The sequence below is a fragment of the Helianthus annuus genome, chromosome 8 (assembly GCF_002127325.2).
Source record: "Helianthus annuus cultivar XRQ/B chromosome 8, HanXRQr2.0-SUNRISE, whole genome shotgun sequence".
Classification (NCBI taxonomy): domain Eukaryota; kingdom Viridiplantae; phylum Streptophyta; class Magnoliopsida; order Asterales; family Asteraceae; genus Helianthus; species Helianthus annuus.
Window position 1 is genome coordinate 15010393 of NC_035440.2, and position 6344 is coordinate 15016736.

A 6344-nucleotide genomic window follows, 5' to 3' on the forward strand; every position below is an offset into this window, starting at 1 on the left:
GGGTCAGAGCAATTGCTTTTAGTGTAGGTCGAATTCAGGTTGGGTTAACCCCAAACACCTTTTCCCATTTAAAAGAAAAATAGACGATTGATTAATACAATATCGACACTATTAGATAGTAATCTAATTTTTTGAATAAATGATTAAATAAGGAACTTCCAATCCATATGACCCATTTCCTTTTAAACTTTATAATTTGGTTTTTGAATAATATTATCACATTTGTGACGCATCAATGAAAATAAATGAAAAACTGTTAATACAACGCATCACTTGAGGCTTTTTATATAATTAAAAATATTTGAGGCTTTTTGTGGTGTTCTTTGAGCTGCGATTCTGGCGCTTCAGATTTGAAGTTCAACAGATCTGATTGCCGATTGATCTCAAGATGTTTGGCGTATGACCCGGTTGTCTATGATGTCTCCGGTAAATTCTAAAGCTATGTGAGCATATACGTAAGCTGCTTACCATTGAAGTGAGAGAAGTTTACTTTGAGCTCTTTAAACCAAATAACTTTGTATTTTTTTTTGTTTTATTTTATTACTCTGTTAAGTTTATTTACTATAATAGAGTACTCACTGTAATATTATTGTCACTTTTTTTGCTCATTGTAAGTGCCATAAAATCTTCCAACTTGTGCTGCTTTTTGTGCTATGATGGAAATTAGTAGCCTAATTAAGGCATCAACGTGAGTGTAAATTCGGAAAAGAACTTCTCCAATCGGTTGTGGAATTACTTTTAATGCGTTCTGGTGTGTAACTTAAGGTTGTAATAGACATGGCTATCATGATGTGGACAAAGGGTATGTGGTTATTCTAATGCATGCTGGTGTTATACAATTCTACAAATATTGTCTTTATACAGATTGGCTAGAACTTTCTTTGTTTTTTCCCCTTTTCCTAAATATGGTCTAATACTAAACTTATCACTTATGAACCAGGTATGTGATAGTCAATGAAGCTCACAAGTATAAGGAGGCATTTGGATGCAATGCAGGTCTTTTTTAAGGAGGCTACGCTGGTTCGGTGCTCTTGAGTGTTTCCATTTTTCATTTGTAATGCTTGGTGTTAAACGATGCATCAACAAATCCGTATGAATTCAGTATTAATATGTTTATGATATTAATATTTATTTTGTTTGTATTCATGTATTTCAATTATTTAGTATACTCTCTATCATTTCCATTAATATTTCAACGTATATATAATTAAAATATTTACGTCAACAATGTTAAAGTAGTTATTTTTCTTATTAGCCACCCGTGTAACACACGGGTACTTAGACTAGTAATTTCATATATTAAAATAATTCGACCCAGCATCTTATGCTCCATTTTTTTCTTGACACGTGGAAAAAAAGACATGGCTCGATTTGAATGTTAAGTTATCTAATTGTGACAAAAAACAACACCAGTGACCTAATTAGAACACTTTTAAAACTTGGTTACTATTTTGTGAAATTTTCCCTAAAATCTACATAAATATAATAATATAATAACTATATAAAGCAAATGTGATGTATCAAAATGTAATTTTACGTCGCGTCTAACTTTTAAAACAATATGTACAACTAATGGAAGCTTGGTTTGTGAGGGGAAAATTGTAAAAAAGTAAAACTTTTAAGACACTTTAAGGGTATGATAGTAAATTGCACCTTGTTTCTAATCTTCCCCAATCGCTTCAATTTCCCTTCACCAACCATATTTAATGCCATCGTTGCTTCAGTTGCACTTAGCCGTAATCGATTCTATGTTATAAAGGAGCTTTGTCTCTCAAGTTTCAACACATCCGGTGACCTTTGATTCGAAATGCTTTGGGTCCGGCGAGAAGGAGAGTCGCAATCGCGGCTAGGGTTTTGCAGGGTTGAGTTTCTGGCGACCTGAAACGGCCTCTCTCCAATTTTTTGTTTCGCCTCTTGCCTTTGGTTCTGTTCTGATCGGTAAAAATTGATTTAGGGTTTTAATTTTATTTGCGGATTGATCCCAGGTGACTGCATTTGTAAATTGAAGGTAAGTTCTTCTTTTATCTCAGAATTTTTTCTCTGCATGTTGAAGGTTAATTTATGGTTCAGGTGGTTGAATTGTGGTTGGTTTTTTTGTTAGGTCTAGGCTGCGTGAAATAGGGAGTCCAGGGGTCCGGACTCTCAATCGATTTTGTTGCTCCTTGGTTTACTGTACCAGATTCAAAGATGTTGAAGACTATGGTTCAGATTTTAAGCTTGTTGTAGTGATTACAGCCATTCGACAAAACCCACAATTTTTTGGTTAGTGAGCTTGTTTTAATTGTTTTCTATAGAGCTTTATACGTTATAAAAATATAATATTAGTATCTTCCTTTAATCTTCTGTTTGGTTTGTCATATAAAAAAGTCTATTTTGATGTTTGTTGCCTGTAATGGTAGTTGGGATGAGAGGAAAAAAAACGCAGGCACTTGGTTTTGGTTACCATTGTTCTTCCATCCACCGAAGACAGCGCCGACTAACATCTCTATCTTTACTGCGGTAAATTTTTGTAATTGGGACCTACAGTTGGTGATTGTTGAGTTATTTTGATGATTTGCTGATTTGAGCAGTTAATAGCTACTATCTGTTAACCTAACCCTAGGTTGGCTACTGATTGGCTCTATGTCATTGTCATGATTATATGTATCAATTTGGTGATTGATTGTTCAGATAAGTGTACTTAAAGTTGAGAAACTTTTTTAGGGTTTAATTCAAAGGCTACCTCTTTCTTAAGGAGAATCATCATCATCTTTCTTAAGGAGAATATAAAGGCTAAACACAGATTAGGATAATTGAATGGTAATAATACTAATATACATTAGGACTGTGGAGGGAGCCAGGATTGAACACCTGACCTCCAAGTATTTGATGAACTAAACTTGTTGGACTGGGCTCAAATTGTTCAAAAATTTATTCTACTTAAAATACCTAGTAGGTTTTTATAATTAATTATTAATTAATACGATATGTTGCACAGTTGATGAACTGGTAGAACCATAGTTATCGATAGCGGCCATAGCGACCGCTATCGCGAATAGCGTGGCGAGGCGAGTCATGGTCGCTATATGGTGTATAGCGCTGAATAGCGGCCGGAAACCTGCAATTTCTGCCGGAAACCTGCAATTTTTGCCGGAAATCTGCGGGAAACTTGCTGGAAACTATGAAGAAGAAGAAGAGAAGAGCGGCTGCGTTTTTTTTTGTTGCTCCGGCCAGAAACCTGCAATTTCTGCCGGAAACTATGAAGAAGAAGAAGAGAGAGTGGCTGAGTGGCTGCCTTTTTTGTTTTTGTTGTGTCTGAGCCTTTCTAGGGTTAGATAACTTTATGGATTTTAACATTTAACCCCTCTATTTTTCATTAGGTTACATTTAGTCATTAAAACTTGTAAAATTTACATAAAAAGTGGGTAAAATTGGTTTATGTATTTTAACATTTAACCCCCCTATTTTTACTAGCTTACATTTGGTCCTTAAACCTATAAATTTACAAATAAAAGGTATAAAACTAACTTTATATATAAAAAAAAGTTATGTAGATAGCTATGTTTTATTTCTTAATTTTTTAACTACCTTATTGCTAAACACGAAATAGTGGGCGCTATTTCATCGCTATCGCTACGTAGCATATAGGTACGTTGTCGCTATTTGTCGCTATTCGCTATCGATAACTATGGGTAGAACTTGGTCTGAAAAGGAGGTAAGAGCATAATAGTTAATTTTCTTTAGCAAAATTTTACTATTTACAAACATCTATGCACATAATCTACCATCAACTTTCACTATTTACACGACACAAGCTACCAAAACTATCATCAACTTTCACTATTTACATAGAGGCTTAATATTGCAAATGTAGAATAAATTGGGGTTTGTGGTTGGGATTGGTGCGTTATGGTCTCGAATTAGGAGAAAAAAATGTAAATTCATGACTCGGTTCGGTTTGAAACTCACAAATCTGTAACTCGCCTAGAAAAATGAAATTTGACCGGTCTCTAAACTTGGTTCCATTTGAGTTTTGGTTTCAAGTCTTAATGAAAGGTTATGCATTAAAATTCTTCTAAAATATAGAAACAAAATGACTCTTACAATCATACGTACTATTTTATTCGAAAATCCTTTTAGAAGTTCGATTTAGGCCCCTAAAGGTCCTGAGTCGCTTGCGCCCCAAAACACTTGTAAATTTGTGCTGGTCTCAGACAACTCACATAATGATTAGTAGTTTTTTTTCAACACTTAGTTAACTTAGTTCAATGAGATGATAACACATTTCTCATAAAATGAGGAAGGCGTAGGTGTTCAGTGCAGTTTGATATTTTCTGTCACTTTGCCTCAGGTGAAGGTACAGGACTACTTCACCTCCAAAGTACGTACTGACATGACCTCAAATTCTATCTCAGATGAAGGCTATGTGCAGGTATCCATTTTATACGTAATTGTTTTCTTGTTTTTAGGACTGCTTTAGGCTGGTTCAGGCCATTTTTTGGATGTTTTAGAACAATGTTGGCTGTTCAGGCAGATCCTATCTATTGGAAACTTACTAGAGTGTCTTGATGGCTGTGCTTGCAGATCTTTTCCATTACACATTTGATCCGTTATCAATAACATAAAAACAACTTGACCCGCATTCACCAGATTATAATTGCAACTTACGGTTTCTAACTTTGCCTATTGTCAGATAGGTGAGTGCAATATCATAAAACCTCCTTGATTTGTTTAAAGAAAAATAAGATCATAGCTTTGCTATTGAGATAATATAAGTTTTGTAATCATGTTAGACGCACTATATATTATTTCAACTGTTTGTCAAAAAGTATATCGGGTCAACTTATTCTGGTCGTGTTCCCTGCACCAAAATTACTTTTTTCACTCGAATTTGCTTTGACATGCTAATTTGGCCATCTAGGTGTCCAACCCTCCTCTAAGCATAGCTCAAGTAAGCATTGCTCACACATCTCACATGTGGCTAAATCGGCCCGGTGGGTGAGTCGGGTAACGGGCTAATAGGTAAACAATTCTTCAATTCTGATCAAAATAGTTCAGGTGATATCAAGGTGCCCACATACACTTTCGTTTGTTCATCTTATATGAGCTTTATAAATAGTTTGGGTGCTAACTATGAGTAAAAAAGTATATTATTACCACAATAATCTTTCTTCTATAAATCGATTTATGAGCTTGTTATATGGTCTCTTTCCTTCTAAATGGATCTTTAAGGCTAATCCATTTGCTCGTTTGACACATAGCTAACTGATCAAGTTTATCTTTTTTTTCCCCTAATTTCCTCATTATTAACAAAAACTGATTTTATTTGGTGATTCAGGCACTACAACTGGTAGACAACAAAGCTCATTATAGATTCAGGATATGTTGTAACTCTTCATTCTGACCCGTGTATGAATTTCCATCTAAGCATATAGTTCCATTTCCAATACTGAAGTTTAAGTGTTTTCCCTTGATGACCTTCTGGTCATACCCATATCTACTCTGAATGTTGTTGAATGTTCCCATTTTTGTGATAGGAGTGCGGCGTGTAGTGGCAGTTGAAACTGGCTCTCAACAGTGTGTTAAGGTTAATCACATTAAGGGACGTATTTTCGCTCTTTTTATAGAATTCTGTTAAACTCGTTTTTGTGTTCCAAGTTTTTAGCAAAGTTATGTCATTATATGTTAAGTTTATATTTCAAGGACAATGGATTATAAGTACATTTAGTTATGTTTGAGTCAGGTACTGTTCTTTTATAAACTGTTGTTTGATTTAGCTAAACCTTTTTTGTTTATCCATATGTCGTCTACAAGTTGCTTATATTGTTAGTTTTTTTATGTCAATTTTTTAATCCGCGGCAACGCGCCGGCATTCCCCCTAGATGCATAAAGCCAAGGTGGACAAGTTGTTGATGAGCGTGACATGGGACGGACCAGGCAAACTCCTATGCGTGCCCGATGAGTACCAAGGTGGATGCATTTCTCGAGTTTAGGAATAGAGGTTGTGATGTATGAGGTTGGTGACTTTACCACACCACAAACCCCAAGAACAACTACGAGGCGATAAAATAGACGCACCCGCCACAACGCGCGGACATTTCTACTAGTATTACAATAAAACTTTTAGAATGCTTAAAAAACGCCATCCTTTCAGAATGCCATCCCAATCATTTATACTACTTCCTGTATTAAAAATATTTTTATAATTCTTAATAAACTCAAGGCTAAAAATCATAAACCTCCGGGTCCGGCTGGTCTTCCACATTGTACCAGCGAAGGTCTTTGACTTTCTCTTTCAGAAATGGTGTGCGGATGTTCAATCCATGCAAAGGCATCGGCACACATTTCACTTCATTCGTTCCTGA

At 35.4% G+C, this 6344-nt stretch overlaps 1 long non-coding RNA gene across 3 annotated transcripts; it reads left to right on the top strand.

Moving 5' to 3' along the window:
- Window positions 1–1617: 1617 nt before the first annotated feature.
- Window positions 1618–5761, top strand: LOC110872208. Of its 3 annotated transcripts, XR_002554287.2 has the most exons (8): window positions 1618–2008; window positions 2102–2262; window positions 2400–2499; window positions 4331–4411; window positions 4564–4676; window positions 4901–5001; window positions 5318–5388; window positions 5517–5761. It is a non-coding gene; the product is annotated as an uncharacterized LOC110872208 (long non-coding RNA). The 3 variants fall into 3 exon arrangements; XR_002554285.2 differs by having other exon boundaries at window positions 1620–2008; window positions 5318–5755; XR_002554286.2 differs by lacking the exon at window positions 4901–5001 and having other exon boundaries at window positions 1620–2008; window positions 5318–5755.
- The last annotated feature ends 583 nt before the right edge of the window (window positions 5762–6344 follow it).